Source organism: Nilaparvata lugens, chromosome 1 (assembly GCF_014356525.2).
Source record: "Nilaparvata lugens isolate BPH chromosome 1, ASM1435652v1, whole genome shotgun sequence".
Lineage (NCBI taxonomy): Eukaryota > Metazoa > Arthropoda > Insecta > Hemiptera > Delphacidae > Nilaparvata > Nilaparvata lugens.
This window is the reverse complement of record NC_052504.1, coordinates 43325561-43350456: the sequence shown is the minus strand read 5'-3', so window position 1 is coordinate 43350456 and position 24896 is coordinate 43325561. Positions and strand designations below refer to the sequence as shown.

At 35.0% G+C, this 24896-nt stretch overlaps 1 protein-coding gene across 3 annotated transcripts in view; it reads left to right on the top strand.

Moving 5' to 3' along the window:
* Positions 1–334: 334 nt before the first annotated feature.
* Positions 335–24896, top strand: part of LOC111047171 (gastrula zinc finger protein XlCGF57.1) — a 97155-nt gene continuing 72593 nt past the window's right edge. For 2 of the 3 annotated variants that reach the window (XM_039434460.1, XM_039434464.1), the window contains exon 1: positions 335–431. The gene's annotated coding sequence lies outside the window, so the exon portion shown is untranslated. The remainder of the gene's footprint in view (positions 432–24896) is intronic. The other variant, XM_039434451.1, reaches the window with a different exon arrangement.

Here is a 24896-nt window from a genome sequence, read left to right as displayed (position 1 = left end):
ATTCAAAATTTTTTCAAGTGGAATTATTAATGAAAGTCACCGTTACTTAAGGTTAGTTTCAAAACTGCTATTTTTAATATTAAAATTGAATCTAATTGTATCAAAATAAGCTAGCTCGTTTTATTTTTTCCTCTTTCATTCAAAAAAATTGAGTCGATATTTTCAATAATAACTGAGATGACAGCGGTCGCTCATCGGCTAGAATTTTCCTGATTTTAGTTACAGTAGCTAAACTTAGCAGTAGAAGGATAAGGTTGAGTGATATTTTCTCTGTATTTCTAAACTACCCGTTTATCTCTAAACATACAATTAAACAACAATATTTAGGTTATATTTATTTATTTTATAGGCAGGACAAATGAAATCCATACATACTGAGATTCTCTTATTTTACTCAAATCACATGGAAATTGCGATCTGGTTTCTTCACAGTAAGCACATTTTTTTTAGATTGAATAGTTTTTAGAATTATTTATCTTTTCATATTGGAATTTGTCCAGTCAAAGAAGGTTATAGAGGGAAATGTTTGGAAGACATTTTTTGAGCCCGCAGTTCTGTTTAGGGTAGTAAGGAGGTAAACATATCAAAAGTCCCCACCCCCTGTGCTAAGGCAGGGTGTCCACGCGGCGGGAAATCCTGGAATTGTACGTAAATTTCATTTGGGCGGGAAATGTACGGGAATTTTGTCGAGATACGGGAATTTTTGAACACTTCCGTCAACTAGCTAATTTTATATTCATTAAGGACAGAGTTGAAATTTAGCCAGTTGATGAGTGGTGTATTAGTGATGGATGATACAGGTTGGTGTATCGATGTGGTGTTTTATTAATATCTTGTATCAATATGGCGTTTTATCGGTGCCGCGTATAGATAGGTTTTATCGGAACGAGTAGGTTATCCTTTGATATTCACTATTAAGGTATATCCACACATGCCGAACCGAACCTCGAACAGCGCAGCGAACCTTGCAATTCGCTGCGCAGCGAACCGCTCAGCGATTTCAAACAATAAAATGCTGTCACTTAGTGAATATTTTTCAATTTTAATAGTGGAACATTCTGTTCTGTTGATTTATTATACTAAGTTCGGCTTCAAATCATCAGTTTTCGTAGTGTCAATGATATCTGAAGTAATTTCAAGACATAATAATATATGTTCCAATCACTGATTTTTTTTAAACATGTTTAGAATATTATTTGATTTGGATTCTCTTATCATACTTTTTTTGTGAATCAATAATTGATCATCCATTTTTAATCGATAGGTATTAAATAAATTAAAACAAATTGGAGTATTCAATCAAACAGGCTCTAGGATATTATGATATATTTGGTAACAAAAGTATTTAGAGTAGTTATAATAACTTATCACGAAAAAATTATATTATTCACCTTGCTCCGGTTTTGATCAGGATCATTTCAAATAAGCAACATATTTATTGGATAAACTGTTTTCTTCTGATTTTGTACCCGCAATGCGAAAACGCATTATTTTATGTGCTTATATATGCATCAATAAATTGTGAATCTCTTTGATTTTTTTATTATTCAATTATAATTTGTTCAGTCCCTTTCTCATTTAAGTCACTGACTGACGAACTGTACAGTCGGCCGAAAACGCTGTGGAGTGTCGTGCAGAGTACTGTTCAGTACTGTTCTGAAAGTTGCAAATCGATTAAAATAACACTCCCTATTCCTTGATAAAAAGTTTATTATTGACTAGCGGGTAACCCGTGCTTCGCAAGGGTCTATTTTAAAACTTGACAAACTGAAAACTTGACGTAATGAATTTTTTAAGAATTTAAAATAGGAGTATAACCATCCTCGATTGATTAAGAATCTATATGCGAAATTTCAAGATAATCAATCCAGTAGTTCAGAAGTGATGATGCGTCAAATATAATTTTCCTAACCCATACATGTATAAGCCAGTTCTTTATCATAATTATTATTGATTGGTGAGCCTGAAAAAGGTCCTATCCACCTAAGTAGGGTTTTTTGGGTTGCCAAAACATAGACCAAACCAGACACCTTTTGGGGAAAATTATTCAACTCTACCTACTTTTTCGTGAAATAACAATGATCAATGTTCTTACCAACAAAAATCGATGGCAAGTGGAAAATATTTATAAAGGTTCACTTTTTGTGAGTCTGTGGTATTTATTAAAATAAGTAGGATATGGAAATTACAGAATCTATTCCAGTCAACTTATGGTTAGTTGGTGAAATTGATTATTAGTTTAAAAATAACAAAATTATTATAATTTTAAAAGGAAATAATAATTGTCATGATACTGAGTTCTTGGTCAACATTATTTTAATATTGAAATTTATCCAATCATCAATTTTCCAGAAATTATTCTATTTGCATTAAACAATATTTATCGATTCTTATAAATGTATTATTCATGACAATGAATTGTCCAAAATATAGATTAAATAAAATGTAACACTGTTCGCAAAAGTATTCACATGTTTTCCACTTGTGATGGATAGTCAAAATTGTATCGCAAGCTGCATGGCAATTATTTTAATCGAGGGCTCTGATTGGCTGAAAAGTTCGGCGAACGGCGTGGAGTACGGTTGAAGAGGACGAACGGTTCGGATAACTGCGCGGCGGTTAATTAACACTAGTAGTTCTGTGAACAGTAGACGTCACGCAGTTTTCTCATCCACAATAGTATCTGATGTCACCTGTTCCTGTTCTAGTTGATTCAGTTGAATCACAATTCACAGTTGAATCATAATTCACTATTAAAAATTGTTAGGCTATTATTTTGTTTTCTCCAAGATCAAAAACTCACTCATGTTAATAAACTCAGTTCACGTTTGAATTTGTATCTCATATGATAATTTATCCAGTTCCGTGATAATCTTTTCATCTGATAAAAATATTTCTCAACGATTTTAATTTTTTTTTTCAATCATTTTTTATTTTATTTTCAATCACCTATTAAATTTGTTTTTCAAATGTGAGAATATTGATACTGATGGGCATGCATCATGAAAAATATTGAAACCCAACCTTATAGAAATAGACACGGCCAGACATCTGTGTGATGCATTGAATGAATAATCCACCTGTCAGCTGATTAATTATGAATAATTCTATTGTCTGATTGATCCTATCTTCAAAGTAGATGATATATATATAGTGATATCAGAGTATGGAGGAATTTCTTTTCTTTTCATATTATCCTTAAAATGCAAAATTTCAAAAAATCTTCTGTATACATCGACGCGCAGTTGAAAAAGGAATATTCCTGCCAAATCTCATCGAATTCTATCAACGTGTTTGGCCGTAATCGCGTCACAGACAGACAAGAGAAAATCCGAGTTAAAACATAGATCTCACTACGTTCGGTCAATTATTAAACATATGGCTAATGTTCGATGCACGGCGGATTGTAAGATTCGCTACGCTGTTCGAGGTTCAGTTCGGCTTGTGTGGAAATACCTTTATATCCATTTGAGCCATAGTTCCGTATCTGGTGTAGGTATTATCGATATTGAAATTATTGATTGTAAATCAAATCACACATAATTATGTTTTTCAGAACCTAAAATTTTATGTTTAATAATAGTCCAGTCAATATAGACGGACAGTCTAAAGGCCGGGACACATAAATAACCGCACCGAGCCCGCGCCGACGTACGGCCACGGTGATGGTGGTAGGAGAACACTCATATCCGCGCGACAGCCGAGCGGCATAAGTGACTCAGTTCTGTAGTGTTACTGTGGTCCGATTTCTGAATGTGTTAGACTGTTTTAAATAATATAACACTATTAAAGCTTGTTACATCCTATTTAAATTTATATTTTTCAATTTTAAACTAATTACCTGTAGACACAGAAGATGAGAATCATAGTGCTGGTATATATTTCGGTACATAACAATACTATGGGTAGCCGTCTAGTTGTCACCCCGACTACTTGACACCTGGTCATTTTGGCCATAGGCGACTACTTGTACCCTCGTAAAAATATGCCATTGCCGTCAAGTTGTCCCCCGACTACTTGACACCTACTGGACCAAAGGTGCCAACTAGTCATGACCGTAAACGACAACTTGACACCTCGCGTCAGGATGGCTCACGTCTACATGACACCTTGCACGCTGGCATCAAGTTGTCACCCCGACTACTTGTCACCTACAGAGCACCAGTTGGCACGACTTACACCCCCGCGGCGTAGAGAGGAGGGATCAAGCAATTTTTATTACTGGTTATGATGTAGAATTGAATTCCAAGCACTTTTGGTTCAGTAACATTTTCCCGTCAAACGCACGGTTCGGGAGATATTCACCGTCTTTGCTATTTTTAGGATAAATTTTTTCGAGTTGGTTGAAAACAGAAAAAATGAATAATAAGCCCTTTTGATGGCTGAACCAGATGAAGAACACAATTCTAAACACATTTTGTTCAGTTATATTTTCCCGTCAGACGCACCGTTTACGAGTAAATTGAGCCTAATGCTAGGACAGTCAAATTTTCATTCATCAATGAATGATAAGGCAGATGAACCTATCAGTCTGGTTATCAACTGAGGTATTACATGAAGTCTTGTAATTAATATGAGGGTAAATAATTATTTATATACACTTGCGCTCAGATTGCAATCAGACCATAAGAAGGCCAATGAGAATCTTCAAGTTGTGTCTGTGTCTTCTACACTCACAGACACTGTTCAAACAATTTATGAGTATGATTATTAAGAAGAGTAGCGTTTAAAGATGTTTCATATAAAAATGAAACCGGTTTAAAGTTTATTGATTACTCAAGATTACAAATAACTTGTCACTAATGCTAGACAACTATTTTGAGGCTTTTTCAACATCCAGTCTGTTTCTATACTATTCTTGATTGCACCATGGTTGCATAACCATGAAGAGACAGCCGGAATGGTGATTTCTTGTGGAGTGGAGTCGAGGGGATAGGTTGTCGTGACCGTAGACGACTACTTGTACCCTCGTAAAAATATGCCACTGCCGTCAAGTTGTCCCCCTGACTACTTGACACCTACTGGACCGGAGGTGTCAACTAGTCCCGACTGTAAACGACAACTTGACACCTCGCACCCTTACGACAGGGTGTCCCCCCGACTAGTTATCACCTCCTTAGAAAGGATACAACTAGACGGGTATGTATGGCTCACGTCTACTTGTCCCCTGAAAACCGGTTTTAAAAGGGGATAATTAGTCGGGGTGGCACCTAGTCGCATACCACAATACTACAATCAGTCATGTATCGGAAATATATATTATCAATAAAATTTTTATTTTCTGCCTTATGTATCTAAAAGTAATTAGTTTAAAATTTCAAATTTAAGACACAGTCACAGGTTCCTTCTTTTATACTTTTTGTTGTTTATTTATAATTTATTATATTATTTCTATTATACCTTTGGCTTAACTTATTTGGTTCTACTTTTACTTTTGGTTTAACTTATTTTTCCGTTCAACCATATTTCTCATCACTTTCATCATACAACACTGGAAAATTCCATATCTCTTCAATGAATATTACACTCTCTATGTTAAGGCTGTGCAAAGGCTAAAAATAAACTTTCTACTGGTGATATTTTTCAAAGTTTTGCCATTTGTATACTATCAAGCTATCAAATTGAAAAAGTTTTCTCAGGAAAACATTTTTTTTCGATCATTACTTTTTGATATAATATCTCATAAGCTCGTATTTTTCATAGCTCATATTATGAGTGCCTAAAGTTTTAATTTTTGGGACAACATTTCAAGTTCGGTAAGAGATAAATCCATGAGATTCAGAGGATAGATTCTTCATGGTATTGTTGATCTAATAAAACAAAAATTTTCTGAGAATGTAAATTTTTGAGAAAGTTATTCAATTTGCTAAAAATTACCAAAAATAACTTTTAGTTGAGTTATTTTTGATAATCTTTGTTAAATTGAATAACTTTCTCAAAAATTAATATTCTCAGAAAATTTTTGTTTTACTACATCAAAAATACCATGAAGAATCTATCCTCTAAATCTCATGGATTTATCTCTTACCGAAATTGAAATGCTCTGACCCAAAAATGTAAAAATTAGGCGCTCATATCTCAAAAAGTAATGATCAGAAAAAATGTTTTCCTGAGAAAAGTTTTTCATAGCTTGATAATATATGAATCGAAAAACTTTGAAAAATATCACCAGTAGAAAGTTTATTTTTATCCTTTGCACAGCCTTAAACGAGCCCGCACCGTCACTATCAAAAAGAAAACTGAACTAGTCGGTGACGGTGCTGACGTGGTGCGGTAGTATGTGTCCCTACACGTTTGAAAGCATTTGTTCTCTCACTCGCCGTAGTACGTCCGACACTCGGCCGTACTGCGGCGCAGGCTAGGTGCGATTATGTGTATTCCGGCCATAAAAGGGGGTGTGCTTGCAATATAATATTGTACATCTGATTTGTCAAAAAGTTTACAGCTATTTCCGCCAAATCCAGTTGTCGGACAGTAAAATTTGCTCTCGCCTTTTTACAGATTATAAAATTCTGAATAAAATTAGATCATCTGGAGCTCTCTATATCTAATCTGGAGCTCTCTATATCTGTACTGAGTTCCAAAAACGAGTAAAATTTCTATTTTAATGAATTTTAGTTTTCAATCAAAAATATCTCATGATTGCCACAATTCAAATGTATAATTCAAAATCCCTCTGGGTGTAATTTTGTGCGTTCTCTAATCTCAGGTTGAAGAGCTAAAAATTATGCCCAGTGTGATTTCGAATTATACATTTAAATTGTGACAATCGGAAGATATTGGAAATTTTGCATGCAAAATTGGTTCTAGACTTCTCTAATGTATATGTATATAAACAATATATTGAAAAATCAGAACTACAATTTATATTGTAAACACCAATGTAAATACCGGTAGTGACTGGACTAAAATGTTTTAAGGGTTAGGTAGTTTCGTTTTTCTTCTAAATTGCCTTTTTTATATTATTCAAAATACAGTGTACAGTTATAATCGTATAATGGTGCTACATTTTGATGAAAAAAATACTTGTGCACTTTTGAGATTGTTATTTAAGAATATTATATTTTTTCAAATTGACTCCCCCTTCTGAGTAACCCCAGAAACCACCTCCCTCCAACCTATATTTTCACATATTAATCATGTGTTTTAACCAGCGAGGAAAACCGGGAAAACGTGAAATATGCGGGAAATGTACGGGAATTGTATGGGAATTTTCTGAGCCTGATTCAGTGGACACCCTGTAAGGGAGTGGGGTGGTTCAAAGGTACCATTTTTTGGTTTCTCGCACGTAAATCGAAAACTATGTATCATACGGACATAATTGTTATATACAAAATTGAAGCTTACATAATTTCCCACAATATGTATCTCACAACTTTTTCTATATCTTTTCTAGTTTTCGAGATATCCGCTCTTGAAGATGAGACATTTTTGAAAAAACATGTTTGCCCTTTTTTTTCCAATGTTTTGCACTTTCAGGGCTTATACCTCTCCAACAATGCATCGTAAAAATTGATGCTTATCGTAGGTTTGTACAGCATTGAATTATCTTTGAAATGATGTATTATTTCAATATTCCAAGTTTTCCTTTCATTGTTTTGGCAGCTTCAATGTAGGGGGTGAAATTTTCATTGCTGCAACAATTGATCGTTTGACAATGACATTTGAAGGGGGTGTCTGTGAAACAATTTTTGACTTTGCAGCTTAATTTGGACTAGTTAGTAGGTAAATATACCAAAAGTGTGCATCTTTTTCCCCTCTGTTGAAGTTGTGGAACCGCTGAGATGACACTACTTGTTGCAGCAATAAAAATTTCATCCCCTACATTGAAGTTACTATAACAATGAAAGGAAAACTTGTAATAGTGAAATAATACATAATTTCAAAGATAATTCAATGCTCTACAAACCTACGATAAGCATCAATTTTTACGATGCATTGTTGGTAGTGATGTAAAATTCCCGGGAATTTAAGATCGAGGAAATATTCCCAGGGAATTTAAGGGGAATATTCCCAAAAATCATAAATTCCCGGGAATTTATGGGAACTTGAGGAAATTTTTGATTTCTTCCATAAAAATGACCGAAAAAGACGTTTTTTGTTACACATGGTCTCAATCATCTGTTATACAACAGATTCATGTAAGAAATATAAGGATGAATAACTTATAATGTAGTAAGTTCAAAGAAAACAGTAATTTGAAGTTCACAGACTGATCATAGACTGAAAGGAGAAATGATCACTCAATAAATCATTCAAGTGCACCACTATTACCATGCTACTTTCATGTCTTACAAGTTGAATAAGATTTTTTTACTTACTAATAAATGCCTGTAAATCAGGTAAACAAAGTCAACAAAGTATTGAGTATTGAGTGTAATTTAACTTTCATTGCATGATTTTATTCAATTTCTCCGCACAAAAATAATTGACCCCCTAAATAAAGATTAGAGTAGAATATAAATCCAAGAATTAGAAATTATAAAATACAGCAAAATATGCTAAACTAAAACAAGGAGCATACTCGAGTTTAATTCAATATTAACAATAAAATAATCCCACAGCTCACAACCTTTCAAGAGTCATTGAGGCTCACTTAACTTGTAATAAGATACTAGTCCAGGCAACTAATGCTCATAAAGATATAGAGGAAAAATTTTGGAACCCAATGTTTGATCTCGCATTCCTTCTAAGGATAGTGAGGGGATAAGCATATAAAAAGTCCTCACTCCTACCACACTCAACACTAAAACTGCTATAAAAAATGATAGAAAGCATAAAATAATACATTAAATTGAAGAGATTTGAATGCTCTACAAATCACTGTCTTTTAAATACTCCTATAGTCCAGTCAATGAAAGATTATAGATGGAAACTTTTGGAACACAATTTTTGACCCCGTAGTTCTTCTTTTAAGGATAGTAAGGGAGTAATCATATTAAAAGTCCTCACTCCTACCCCCTGTGTAAAAAAATACATTTTTTCGATGCATTGTTGTTGAGATGCAAAAAGTTGCAAGAATAACTTACTGTCTTTTCAAAGATTTTACACTTTTAAAAGTGGATATCTCAAAAACTAAAAAACATATCACAAAACTCTGGGTTAGGGAACCTTCCCTTTCTCTTCCCTTGTTATTTCCACACACTGAGACCTATCCAGGAGATAGGACCTGAACCATTCCAGTTCAACATCTCTCACACCCACCAACTCCAGCTTCCTTAACAAAATTGAATGGTCAACGCAATCGAGAGCTTTGCTTAGATCCAGAAAAATTCCAACAGCTTTTTCACCCTTATCCATCATATCAATTATATCCTCAAAAATGGATACAATTGCCGTCTTTGAGGATCTTTCTTTCTGAAACCCATGCTGCTCCTTGGCCAGAGTTTGATTTTCAGCAAGATGTTCAACAAAGCGAAACATCATACACTTATCAAAAACCTTACCAATAGAATTCCCAAGAGTAATAGGTCTGAAATTATTTGCAACGTTTCCCTCACCGCCTTTGTGAATGGGTACTACTTTAGACTCTTTTAATTTATCAGGGACACCGTACTTCAAAGATTCATTTACCAAATGGGTGAGTGGATCTAATAAATATTCTTTACAAGACTTCAACACCATAGTAGATATCCCATCCAGACCAGTTGACTTTTTACCTTTTAGACTATTTAATATCTTATCCATCTCCTCTCTTGTAAAAGGAGCCGCTATGAATTTATTCACAATACTTGTTCTGTCATCATAGGAGTCAGAGAAAATGTTGTCATTTAATTGTACAGAGACATTACCTATGCTTTATGCCAGCCTCCTGAAAAAATGTATTAAAATAGTTGGAAACTTCAAAGCCTCCTCTCAAAAACGTTCCCTCTTCTGTTACAACTTCGTCTATATAACAGTTCTCATTCCTCCGTTTCAACACACCCCTCTCTTCATTTATCACCCTCCAGACAGAAAGATTCAAATTGTTGGACTCCTGTAAAGAATCTGCTGTAAATTTACGCTTAGCCTTTTCAATTTCATTCGCATAAAACTTCTTCAATCTAATATACTCTTGTTGGTGTGCATGGTCTCTACTTTGTGTGAAGCGTCTAGAAGCAGCTCGTACATTATCTCGCAACTGCAAGGACTCATCATTAATCCATTTATTCTTGATATTTCCTCCACTTATTATAACTTTTTTAATTGGACAACAGACATTATAAAGGTAATTCAGAGTTTGTACAAAATTTGAATACTTTTTGTTGAGATCATTTCCATTATAAACTTCCTGCCACTTTTGTTTTGATAAATGCATATTTAGACAAACCAAGTTACAATCACTTACATCTCTCGAATTTTCTGAGATAACTCTCTTATCCGGAGATACAAAATGATCGCCCCGCATTTTAATAGATTGAAAAGTGTGGTCAGATAATTCAGAATTTTTTACTGCAACAAAACTATCCTCTATATTTGTTATAATATTATCTATTATAGTCTGAGAGTCTCTTGTGATTCTGGTAAATTCACTAACTTTTATGATCAGGTCATTTTCAGCAAAAAGGTCTCTGAAAGCATCACTTAAAGGGTTTTTCACATGGAGATCAACATTAAAATCACCTGCAATTACTATCCTATTAAATTTGGTGTTAGGATTTGTAAAATTGTGTCCATTTTGTCATGGAAATCATTCCAATCTCCTAAATATTAAAGCTCACAAATTATCCTACAAGTTTCATTTCCAACATTTTCTTATATCTCTCATAGTTTTCTAGGTATGAGCTCTCTAAGGTATCACATTTTGAAGAAAAACCTTCCGGCTCCGGTTTTTTCATCTTTTTGGCCTTATAACTTTTTAACGATTAATTGAAAAAATCCGTACTAATCATGGGCTGATAGAGCACTATATTCTCTTCAATTTCATCTATGGTCTCATTATTTTACGCATCTCCCAGGACTGTTGCAGCCGTTATAGTGTTGAGTGTGACATATTCAGTTTAACAACAATAGATCAATTGTCAGGGAAATTAAGAGTGAATGTTTGGAACACAATATTTGACTTCGCAGCTTTGTTTGAACTAGTTAGAAGGTGAACATATCAAAAGTCCTCATCCCTACTCCTTGAGCTTAAGGGATGAGGGTAGTTTAAAAGTTGCATTTTTTTCATTTCTGGCTAACTCGCATGTAACTGGGTAACAATGCATTTCAGCGACATGGCTAACTGAGTAAAAATGAAGCTGGATGAATTTTCTACAAGTTTTGTACAGTAGAATAACAATTCAAAGTAGATGAATGACAAAATTAAAAACACTGATGGCAATCATTCAGATGGTAATTATAAGTTACATATCATGCTCACTACTTACAGGAATTCAAAATGGCCTCCATTTCTGTTTATGCAACTTCTGCTGCCGTTAATCAAGCTTCGAGTTGCCCATCTCACTTCGTTGGGCCGTGTCTTCATTACTTTAAACGTCAATCGAATTCTGAGAATCAGTTCCTCCGTGGTCTCTGCAGGTTCTGTGTAAACTTTACTTTCCACAACCCCCCAAAAGTAGAAGTCTATTGGAGTAAGATCAGGTGAGCGTTGTGACCAACTTACGGGTGCACCTCGGCCAATTCACCGCCCATCATAATCATTGTTATCAAGTCACCCACAGACGTTTCTAGCATAATGAGGGAGGCAGTCTTCTAACTGGAGCACATATTCTGGGTTAAATTGAGAGGCACGTCTTCCATCAATTCGTGAAGCTCATTGATCAGAAAGTCCATAAAAACTTCACCATTTATTCTTGCAGGGAAAATGAAAGGTCCATGTATGTGTATTGTGGAAATTTACAGCACCAGCTCTTGTGAAAGTACTTTTATCTGTGATCTGTCCATAAAATGTTTGAAACACAATCTTTGTATCAGGTTTATTCAACTCTTAAACTGGGGTATCATGAAATGGTCGAAAGTTATTCTTCTTCAATATTCTTTGAACTATCATTCTTGAAACATCCAACATCCCAGCTGCCCACCGGATGCTGGATCGAGGATTCTGATCGAAATACTCTAGAATAAGATTCTCAAAAGCTTCAGAAATTAAGACGGGCCTCTCGTACCTTGAAACTGATCCTAGACCCTTACCATCTTGACATCTGTCATCTTAAAAACGTGTTATGAGATGGGTGTTTTCGGTCAGGAAAACGTCTCCTGTATACTCTCTCTGCCTCTCTTGAGTTGCATCCACACTCTCCATACACCAATAACATGTTCAAGTACTGAATCAAGGTAAATTTCATGATAATGAATGCGAACACTTCTCTACTATCTAAAGTTGATACATATCATACCAATTAACTGGAAAGCATACTGAAAACTATACTGAAAATAGGCTGAAACATACACTTCTTGTTATTTTATTCAGTATCTATGGTACAGGAAATAATACAAGTTATTGAAAAATTCATCTCATTGTAGAATGTTGAAATGTTGATTAAAACTTGTGAATATTGTAAGAGAGAAATCAGGTGATTTCACCCTTAGGATCACCACTTGATGCATGCTGTCTGTGAATTTCCTCATTTTGAAGGTGTTCATCCCAGATATTAGCAGTTTTGAACACTTTATCATGGAACTTACCTTTTCGAATTTATACTCATTCGAAAGCTTATGAAATGGAGAAGTTTCTGAAATATTGAAACCAACATATTTACCCGGAGAAAAATTGAGAAAAAACAGTTTGATATTTGACTTTGAATCTGAAGAATAGCATTTCTTCAAGTTTAAGCCCTAATAAAAAACTACAAAATATCTAACAACAAATAAAATCACATTAATCTTGTTTGAAATGTTTTTTCTTTCCAACAATACCCTTGAAATTGAAATTCGACCAGTCTTCTCACAGGTGAGAAATTTAGAATTATGGTGAAGGAGCTGTTGCAGGTTTGTCCTTATTCCAGTGAAGAATTCTTTTTGCATAATGAAATGCAAAGATTGACTTGAAGATTGATTTGGACTTTTCATACTTTATTCCAGATTTCAGAGCATTGGTATACAATCCTGATTCAATGAATGTTCAATCACTAGAGCGGAGTGAAGGCGAGTGGTGGCCATAGGCGCCGACTCCATTAGGCCCGAAGGGCTCTTTCTTGGGACGCTTTTCTTGGTCTTATAAAGTCAATATTTTTCCTGGGGAGGATCCCCAGATTCCTCGGTTAGAGCCCCCCTCATACATTTTGACAAGTTGGCGCCTATGGTGGTGGCATAGCAGCCATCCACATTCACGCCATTTGTTCGTACTTGATTAGAGTGAAGCACTGGAAGAAGCAGGCTTACAGACTCGGGAGTTCTTAGCAATGCCAAACAGTGGTCTTAGAGAAGTAGACTCTGCCACTATCAGCGGATATCTTTTGCAGACATTTGGAACCCCCAAGTCCCCTCTATTGAATTTTACCTGGTTTAGAAGGTTTTCCTGGTACCTACTTTGTCTCCTCTTCCAAATGAGATAGTTGAGAACATTGTGAATTGCACAGTCTAGTCTGGGAGTTTTTCAAATTTTTCAATGTCAAATTTTCTTTGAAATTGATCTCTGCTGGGTCGCCCTTTGAATTTGGTCAAAATTTAGCTATGGCTATAGGCCTAGACTAATCTGGGCGAGCTGAACAAAAAAGCTTTTAATAATTTTTTTGTGGGAAGCAAAATTAAATGTGTCCTCAAAATTTTGGGGGGCCCAGGGGTGCTAGAATTTTCAAAGTCTTGAAGTTTCCCGTAGCCTCCAGTGTACTATGCAACAGATCCGGTGTTCAATTTTCACAGGTAACATATAGTTTTGGCTGATAATTTTTCAAATTTGGGGAATTTCTAATTTTCGGTGAAAATGACCTTTCCTGGTTGCCCTTTGAATTTGGTCAAAACTTATCCATGGATATAGATCAATCTCTGGGAGATGAACAAAAAATCTTGTATTGAGTTTTCTGTGCGAGGATGATTTAAAGGTGTCGAAAAAATTTAATAAAGAATATATGATAAATACAGAGTGTTTCAGAAGTAGTGTTGAACATTTTAGGGTATTGTTCCTGGATGATAGGAGACTACAAATGTCATATTTTAAGTATCCAAAACTTAGCGGTTATCCTTATAGCTGCCATTTTGTTTTTTTCACTTAAGATTTTTTATCTCAAGAACGAAATGTTGCATTGATCTGAAATTTGGCATGAATATTTATACTATAAAAACTCAACATTAAAAAATAAAATAAAAATTTGGTGTGGCACACTCACACAAATTCCCTTGCCGTTATGAAAATTTATCACCTGCTCTCGCGCATCTCAAATCTACTATTCAAAGATATGAGACAGCTGGTGATAGGACAATAACGCTGGAGACACACGAGGACTGCTATCTCTTCGTAATGAATGATTTAAGAATGTTTGAATGGCTTCCTTCCTTGGCGTTGGAGGAGCATAGTTCGGGAGTTTGACACTCGTAGCACTGAGTGTCAAACTCTCTCTTCCCCCACTTTACCACCAGACCACTTCCCCTCGCAAAAGAAGGTGGTCGAAATAGTAAGTCTTTCATGAAAGAATTCACCCCCAATGAACAAATCTATTCACAGTTGCAGGCTTCTGTAACTAATTGATTGTTGTGGACTGGCCTGAAAATGTTCGTGGCCCTTGAAACCTCTTGAAGAGGCTAGCCACTTACTGTGAGAAGATTCACTTTCAACTGTCAGCAATGCTCATGAATAACATTAATGCTTCCCATTCAGTCAATGCTGACCGACTAGGGTTCTCTAAAGGGTAGTTCACTTTCAAGTCAGTATTGCTAGTGAATAGCACCAATGTTTCACCTTCAACTAATGCTCACTCATTGTCTCAGTGTAAAGCTGCTTGGTTGTGTGTCAGCCTACCTAATAAATAACTCTACTACTCACCCATACAATGCTCACCACAGTCAATGAATAGTTGAATACAGAACAGTGTTCTGTATTAATTCACAGTCTGTTTATTGGACTGTGAGCTCACTGTCATTCTGCTACTGTTTTACATTACTGTAATTATTACGGTGCAGAAAATGGTGTTTCAGATCACCTGATCATAAAGTTTTTTCAAGATCATTTTGAAAATGATCCAAATCATAGCATTGGATTCAAAGCATAACGTCTCCCATGTTTACATAATCATAACATGGACTTTTCTTAAAAATTAAAGAAGCCCATATAATGCACCACAGCCAAATCTATAGCTGAAATAGGCCTATCAGTACTGTATAACCAATTTATACCCAATTTTCAATAATCCTTTGGAAAGAAGTTATTTTCCATATAGTCCAGGCGCTGGCTTACATTGAGCATACATGAGAGAGGCAGAGAATTTGACTTCGGATTATTGTTAGGGGGTCTTCAGTGTATATGAAACTCGATGTCGTCACGTTCCAGGGTGGTCGACAGCTTCGGAGGGAGGGGGGTAAGTTATAAAAAACGCGCGCTTATAAAATCGTCTGTCCTGCAGTTACTATTCATAGTACAGCTTTCAATTTTTTCTCAATATTATGTACACATAACTGGCTTTCAATGTGGTCCTCTACATTTTTGCGATAAACCGCATAGTTTTTCCGTAAAAAAATAAAATTTCTCGAAAAATGTATTTTTTATTATGGACTTTTTGTTATTTCTCGAATATTCAAGTCATTAGCCGACTTAGAGGAAAAGGCTCCCAATAAACGTTGTAGGCCTGAATCCAATGATATATATAGTTTGGGGGTTACGATCATAGATGCGGCGTTGGGAGGGGGATAAGTAGCACTGTTATGCTGCGGCGCGGTCCTCCCACATGATTAATGCGCGTAATGGCCTGTCTATCGCATCGCTCCTACTAGTCTATGCTTTCAAATTATGTATTTCAGGAACGCTATCTTATGTATTTTTGGTCGCTGAACATGATTTTTTAACTCTCAAGCCTCAATAATTGATAATTATCATCAAAATATACTAATTATGGTCAAAATTACAAACTTCATCTCATTATCATTATTTATGATTACATTGTAATGATAAACCATCTTGTTAGGAATCCTATATGTGTTTCTCAGTCGATAAAAAACTGATATTCCATTAAGAGAGAATAATTATTCGATTTAGTTCAATGATCACTTTGGAATTGCGAAAGTCAAGTAATGGAGTAAGTTAGACAAATAATAAATAGGCTACCCCACATAGAGCACCGTGTAACAGGAGTAAAATATTTTCTTAATATAAGTTTACAGTTGAAGCACGAATAATGCCAATTACTCCTATGTGATATGACTAAATATTTGATTACAAAGGAAATACAACTCTAAAGCTGCGTTTACACCAAAGCTATTAACGGGATGTTAATATAACTTAATCTTTATAGATTCTATTAGATTGAACATAATTTATCATAAACATCATGAACATATAATATGTGTTTGTCAAGTTTCGTTCTATCTAATAGAATCTAAAAAGATTAAGTTATTAACATTTTGTTAATAACTTTGGTGTAAACGCAGCTTTATCAACTGATTTCTGTAACTTATATCTACGAATAGATACATTTCATCTGGCTGAGTTTGACTGATTGTCTTGGGTTGGTACTTGAATGAAAGTGGAATGGGAGATATCTTTGTTGAATTTGAAATATTTGGAGAGAATACTATTGGAAATCTATTGAGGGGAGATCAGTATAATTAAGGTGTGAGAGCAAGCAATCAATTCAATGAAACAACTACAAGGATTCATGAACGGTTCAAATATGAGAGATTGTCAAAGTATATTTGGAAGAAGTCAGGGGCTATTTGTGGTGTTTTTTTAGAATCACAATGCAAAATCAATGACTACTTGAAGTTTATGACTGATTATTGTAACATAGTTTAAATTATCTTAAATTGTATTCATGCTCATAAGGAAGGACTCTGGTATTGCACATAGAAACTGTACGAGAAAAGATCCCATACTTTTTTCATTCAATCACACAAACTATGTTATGGAGTCTGTGTTATATCTAGAAAATATAAAAAAAATCCCCTTAGAAGTAGAAAATAATTTCCAATAAGGGAACATTAACTCTATACAGTCAATACATTGACTCTCTGTCAAATAATGAAACCTTGAAAATTTAATAAATGTGACAACCGATCATGCTTTGGAGCAAACCCTCATTCGATCATCCAAAACTGAGTGATTGGAATAGCTAGTTCTTCAAAGGCTTTCCTAAAATGGCTGCTACTATATAAATAAATCTTCCATCAAAGATATTCTGTTCAAGTATGTTGACATCATTATGGATATCACTGGAAATTGTGAAGAAAGTCATCGAATGAAGTAAAACAAGAATAATGAGAGATGAGAATGATTTCCAGAAGCATAACCTTCTCAAGAGAACATAACATTTTTCTTCAAGACTCTGATGGACAACAGAATGCATAATGTTATCAATGGTCTGAAAGCAAGTGAAGAAGTGTGTGATTCTCTTTTGAACGTAGAGAAAGAAATAGTTATTCGGTCTCCAACGGTTTTTATCTGAACATAGACAAACCTAAACAGAAATCTTAGTCTTAGTTCTAGAACAAAAAGATCTGATATCTGTATTTGTACTAGGTAGCTGTTTAAAGATAATTCAGCATTGAAGTTTTAGTGCAGCATGCATTTCTACAATAACCGCTATCTCTGTCAACATCTGATGGATATTTGAAAAAAAACTCTTATTCTCACTTGGCCCATGAAATTGTAAGTGAAACTAGTTGTGGATTTGATTAAATCCCTAAATATCGTTGACAAATTCGCATAATGATGACATGGCTCTCCTGAATTCAACTCCTACTTCACTTTTAAAAACTTCAATACGCTGCAAGATTATGGAAACTTTGTGATGAGAAGAGTTATGAAAATTCTCAATAAAGATGGAGTGATACAGGTGGACATAGCTTTTCATGTCTATGGTCTAAAATCAAACAAAGGTAGTGAACATATTAGAAGCAGCAGAGTAAAAGAATCACTCCAATAATATGCTCTCCAAACCATCGAGACTTGATTTCAAAATCTGTTTCAGAGATTTATTAATGTGACATGCAAGAATCTATAAAGGAATAATCCATACGTTAGCTGCGTGCAGGAATACATTCATTCATTTGTGGATAAAATTACAACTCATAAAAATATGTTTGGGAAAGAATAACAGGCATGGCCCAAAACTATTCGAATCCCAAATTTTGATACTGAATAACTTGTTACCATTTCAAAACAGTCTGGACGGGAATACCATAATGGATGAATCAATCAAAAGTTAGTGAAATATCATTATAATAATACTGTTAGAAAAAATATAAATGAATATTTAAATTTTCATTTCATTTTGATTTGACACATATCTATTATTATATTGGATATAATTTCTCAAAAGTTCACGACAAACTGAAGATTCACGAAAGATTAACATTTTCATACTAAACATAATCATTATGATAATGAATGAATGATGAATTCCATTTCCACCATGAAGAACTAAGGAATTCCACAAATATTTCTTGGAAATGAACTGACCACTATATCAAGTAAGCGTGGCCAGTGTGCAATTAATAATATAATTTAGCCTGCAGCGCATCACAATGAATTAATTTGAGATAAAAACAATAGAACATAAACACATATAAATATAATCATTATTCTATCCTAATATATTTCTTGAAACCCAAGATTCATTATTTCAAACAGTCATTTCTTAGTTTCCTTGCAGAATGAGATCAAGTTTGTAATTTTGACCATAACTAGTATATTATGATGATAATTATCAATTATTGAGGCTTGAGAGTTAAAAAATCATGTTCAGCGACCAAAAATACATAAGATAGCGTTCCTGAAATGTATTGAAAGCATATTGGAATTGCTTTAGCAATTCGAAAGCAATTTGAAAGCATAGACTAGTAGGAGTTATGCGATAGACAGGCCATTACGCGCATTAATCATGTGGGAGGACCGCGCCGCAGCATAACAGTGCTACTTATCCCCCTCCCAACGCCGCATCTATGATCGTAACCCCCAAACTATACATATCATTGGATTCAGGAAGAAACGGCCTACAACGTTTATTGGGAGCCTTTTCCTCTAAGTCGGCTAATGACTTGAATATTGAGAAATAACAAAAAAGTCCATAATAAAAAAATACATTTTTCGAGAAATTTTATTTTTTTACGGAAAAACTATGCGGTTTATCGCAAAAATGTAGAGGACCACATTGAAAGCCAGTTATGTGTACATAATATTGAGAAAAAAATGAAAGCTGTACTATGAATAGTAACTGCAGGACAGACGATTTTATAAGCGCGCGTTTTTTACAACTTACCCCCCTCCCTCCCAAGCTGCCGACCACCCTGGAACGTGACGACATCGAGTTTCATATACACTGAAGACCCCCTAACAATAATCCGAAGTCAAATTCTCTGCCTCTCTCATGTATGCTCAATGTAAGCCAGCGCCTGGACTAATACGATTTAAACAAGCTAAGTGTTGTTGTCCAAAAAAAGTTATTCACAACATTATTTTGTTGAGAGCTTGGTTTTGAACTTATCAAGTGTTAAAAGTTCAAAGATAAAACATAGGTCCTAATAAATAACTTGATTGGTGTTATAAATGATGAAAAAACAAAAATATCATTCAAATACCAAAATTATTATATTGAATGAGTAAAAGTTAAAAAAGCGCCAACTTCACACCGAGCTTACTCCAGTATTTCCCAATACCAGATTATCCTACTTCATGGAAATATGAAAATAATTGAAAATTGAAAAACTTATGTTGAAAATAACATCATCAAACGTGATGATATAATACAATTATTTTTAATACAGAGCAAACTATACAAAAATAAACAAACAAGCATGAATATGCCTACACAATTGAACCACAAATTTATATTATTTAATGTACACACTACTCTGTTTTAGTTCTGTTTACTGGGAGAATGCAAACATTTCGAATTTTCAAAAAAATGAGTGTTCACATTGAATCAACAAAAGAAATAGTACAGGGTGAGCATAAATTATTGAACACATTTCATAGGTGAATAAAAAAATAACAAATGAGTGTACTTACATGAATATTGATTTATTGAAAAGCCAATTTCAAATAGTTTTATTTAGAACACATGAAAAGTTCAACAAATTTCTACATGAGCACCTTTTGTTGCACGTAAAATATCTAGACGATATTCAATTTCACGCCATACATTGTCGATTATTTCTGGAGTGATGTCCTGAATTACGGCTACAATTCTTCGTTTTAGTTCGTCAATATTACGTAGCTTCGTTGCATACACCTTATTTTTGACAAATCCCCAAAGGAAGAAATCGAGTGGTGTAATATCAGGGGATCGAGGAGGCCAGGAAATCGGTCCATCGCGGCCAATCCAACGTTCAGGAAATTGTTCATCCAGGTAATTTCGAACATGTAGACCCCAATGTGGAGGTGCCCCATCTTGTTGGTAGTAAACATTTGGCTGTCGATATTCGATTTGTGGTACTGCATACTCTTGTAGCATGTCAAGATACGAAGCACTAGTCACGGTAGGCTCGGCGAAAAAGAACGGGCCGATAACGCCATATGCAGCCAACACACACCAAACATTAACCTTGGGGCTATCACGTTCAACCTCTTGAACAACATGAGGGTTTTCGCTACCCCAAATCCGACAATTATGACGGTTAACAACACTGTTGACATGGAAGGTAGCTTCGTCAGAGAAGATAACCTTTCTTAAAAAATCATTATCTTCTTCAACTTTGTTCAGAATTTCGACAGCGAAATTGTACCGGCGTGGTTTATCGTCTTCTTTAATGTTATGCAACAATTAAATTTTGTACGCATGCAATTTTAGGTGTTTGTTTAGTACTTTCACAATTGTCGACTGCAGTATGCCCAGTTCTAAACTCGCACGACGAGTCGATTTACTTGGGCTTCTCAGAAATGCTTCCCTTACTCGATCGACTACTTCCTCGGATACAGTAGGCCTGCCAGCACCTTTCATGTGCAAAACATTTCCTGTGTCTTTAAATTGTTGATACCAACGTTTAATGGAGTTGTTAGAAGGAGGATCACGGCCATACTCTAAACGAAAACGTCTTTGAACAGTAATAACCAATTTGCTTTCGTGAAACCACAGAACGTACATAGCTTTCTCCTGCACGGTAGCCATTGCTCAACTGACGAACTGAGGCTCTGTCACCCCCACCATTGAGCCGACTGTGTTTCGATGAAGGTCATCACAAATTATAGCAGGTACACCAACGTTTGCCACAAAAATAGGCGCGCTACTATTATTTGATATTTTTTTATTCACCTATGAAATGTGTTCAATAATTTATGCTCACCCGGTATAATTGAATGGTTTTAAAAAAAGAGCAAACTATACAAAAATAAACAAAGAAGCATAGATATGCCTACACAATTGAACCACACATTTATATTATTCATTGTACACACTACTCTGTTTCAGTTCAATTCACTGGGAAAAAGCAAACATTTTCAACTATCAAAAAAAATTGAGTGTTCTTATTGAATTAACAAAAGAAATAGTATAATTGAATGGTTTTAGGAAAAGATACAAAAATAAACAAATAATCATAGATATGACTACACAATTGAACCACAAATTTATATTATTTAGTGTAGGCTATACACTACTCTGTCTCAGTTCTATTCACTGGGAGAATGCAAACATTTCCAACTATCAAAAAATTAAGAGCTTACATTGAATTAACAAAAGTAATAGTATAATAGAACGGTTTTAAATAAAGAGCAAACTATACAAAAATAAACAAATAAGCATAGATAGGCCTACACAATTGAACCACAAATTCATAAATTATTTAGTGTACACACTACTCTGTCTCAGTTATTAAATTCACTGGGAGAATGCAAACATTTCCAACTATCAAAAAATTGAGTGTTCACATTGAATTAACAAAAGTAATAGTATAATAAAACGATTTCAAATAAAATATGTAATAATAAAATGATTCAACATTTTTTGTTTTCTTCTCCTCTCTTTTCGATTGAGCATCCACTATGTATGGTGGGTCACGTACAAGAAGCTGTCTGTGTTTATTCTACTATCTACAATTTCTGGAAGCATGCATTCTTTGTAGAACAATGTTAGTTTGGGGAGCATTGTGTTCTTCCACAAATCACGGTCCACTTCGATGTGTTCAATAAACACTTTCCTGGATCTCCTGTACACGACAAAATCACACCATTTCCTTTCAGTGATGTTCAATAATATTGTCCTTGCACTTGAAAAAAATAGTTGTGTCTCTTTTTTAATTTCAATTTCCCCATTCCACCCGTTTCCAAGCATGTGTTTTTGTTCTCTCTCACAAATTCGTTGAGTGGTCCTCTCACTGATGGGAGACACTTCACCTCTACAATCCCTTCATCACCAACCAGTCCATCTGGACTAGCTCCCAAATATCCTCCTTCAAATACAAAAAAACCACAAGGTTGAACAGTTACTTCTGCTATTTTTTCGTATTTTCCTAAGGCATCTTTTTCATGTACTCTGCCAAACAATATTGCAGAAGTGTTGACATCTTTTGAGTACAGGATTGTCTTCACAAGGCTGTGGCATGATGTGTACTCCAATCGCTTCACTACTTTGCCAAAGTTGGATGCTGTAAGCCTGTTCATTCTGAATTCTTTACATAAAGAATTATCATGTTGGCCAACTGTCTTTCTTTTGATCTCTTCTCGATGGTCAACCTCATTCTTCAAGATTTTCATCTGTTCCTCCATTTTCTTCAGCCAAGTCTGGCTCTATGGCTAGTAATCCATATTCCAAGTCATAAGAGCCTCCACACCTTATTCTCTTTTTTTGTGGGCCGTTTGTGCTGAACAATAAAGATCTTCTGCTTTGGATTTTTTCTCGGGAAGACAGGTGGCATTTTAAAACTTTTCCTGGACTCTTATTCTGGAGTTTTCTCCAAGGGCTCAATCGCCATTTGGGACCTGCACTGTGTGATAGTCCAGCTCCTATACATCGCCTCCAATAGGAGCCTCTGGAGCAATAGTTTACTCTCTTTCCACCTGTAAACTTTGCCACAAGTGACATGTACTGCTCCACTCTGTTGGTAGTTTCATTTAGAACTAAACTTCCTGCCTTTGATTCTAATTTTCTCAAAAGCCTCCAAATTTCAGCTAAAAAGTCTGGATTGAGTTGTGTCAATACATTTGAATCATTTCTTTTCTTTTGCAAAACGATACCCTGCACCTGTCATGTTGGCCAAAAACATGATCAACTGCATTTTTTAAGTCATGTCTCAAATTGTCCAGGTCCCCTGCGCTTTTTGTAGTGCCAGCTTCCTTGATGGCCGTCCTGACACCCTTTGTTATGCGCTCTAGTCTTGATATATTCTCTCCCACCGATGATGAAGTTAAAAGTCTGCGAGATTCTATGGGGAACTTGGTGTTTTCAGCCAATTTGTGAAGGTGGTCGTTCAGGGCCCTTGTTATGTGATTTTCACACTCCACTTTCTGTACATATCTTCCATATTTACAGCTCTCTTGGATTCTGGCATAAGCACTAGAATCACCTATGTAGAACTTGTAAACAAGACTTCTTCACTTCGTTTGAACCCTTCTACAATAACACTAGTTTCCATTCCTGTTGAGGGGCCATTGAAGTTCTTGAAACAGTCATGGTCAGGTGGATCTACATTCTTGTTCTTGTGTTTTGTGCAGAAGTAACAAAATTTGTTGTAAACTCCAAGGAAAAGTAGCTTCTTGGTCTCAGCCCCAATCAGTACACCCTGAAACAAAATCCATCAAACATATACTTCAAAGGTGTTCATTTTAAATAAATCAGGTACTTATTGATAGGCAATTAAGTTTACTGAAAAAAGTTATTCTTGTGAATTTTTAGTAAAACCAACGGTTTCTAAGTTATTTAAGGAACAAAATTCTGATAACTTTTTTGTAGCTTTGTCTAGTTGTTATAGATGATTGTGCAAAGTTTCAATTTCGTATGTTCAACCATTATTTGGGAAAAAATAATAAGTGAAAAAACAAAATGGCCACTGGTAACTGGAGACGTCCGGACAATTTAAATATGTCTCTGACCCAGGAAAAATGCCCCAGTAGAGTGTTGGTAGGGAGTTCGTAAACACTCTGTATAATTTTCCACATCTAATTAATGTCAAGCATTTTTTACAAAGCAGTTGTACTTATTACATTAGGACTTCGAGTTGAATGTCAAGCAAGATCAATTCAAGCTTGGTTCAACTTCAGCCTTGAATGACAAGTAGTGATGACTGCTTCTAATTCAAGCTTCGAATCAATCCTTACTGGCTGACTGGGTTTGAAATAATGTGTAACTAATTATAATGAAATAATATATAAGTGAAATATGAACTATGAAATACAGTGTGTAACTTATCTAGAGAACTATAGGTGGTCATGCCTCAGGTGATGTTATACATGAATGGATGGAAAAACTGTAGTAATTGCATGCAATGAATTCTTCAGTTGACTAAATAAATCATGACAATTCTTTTCTTATGCACTTTCAATGATATTTTTATATCCTGAAAAAGGACGAAGGAGTGAGTCAATTTTGCTGTACAACGAACTTGACCTGTAAAAAGGTTTGAAGAATTTGTGTTCAAAATTTGAAGCTGATTGATCAATTCTTTCTAAATAAAGTTATTTTAGAACTATAAATTATTGTACGTGTATTCATTGTGGTGCGTTTTTTAACGGCTTCACACATGTAGAGTGAATCTTGTACTGAGTCAATGGTGTAGCGGCTATAAATTTTGTAATTGTGTGCTTGGACGCTGAATGTACACCAGACTGATTGATTCACTACAAGATTCAATACAATTGTCGGAATCGCGGGAGGCCTAAACGCTCGCTCACCCTTGAT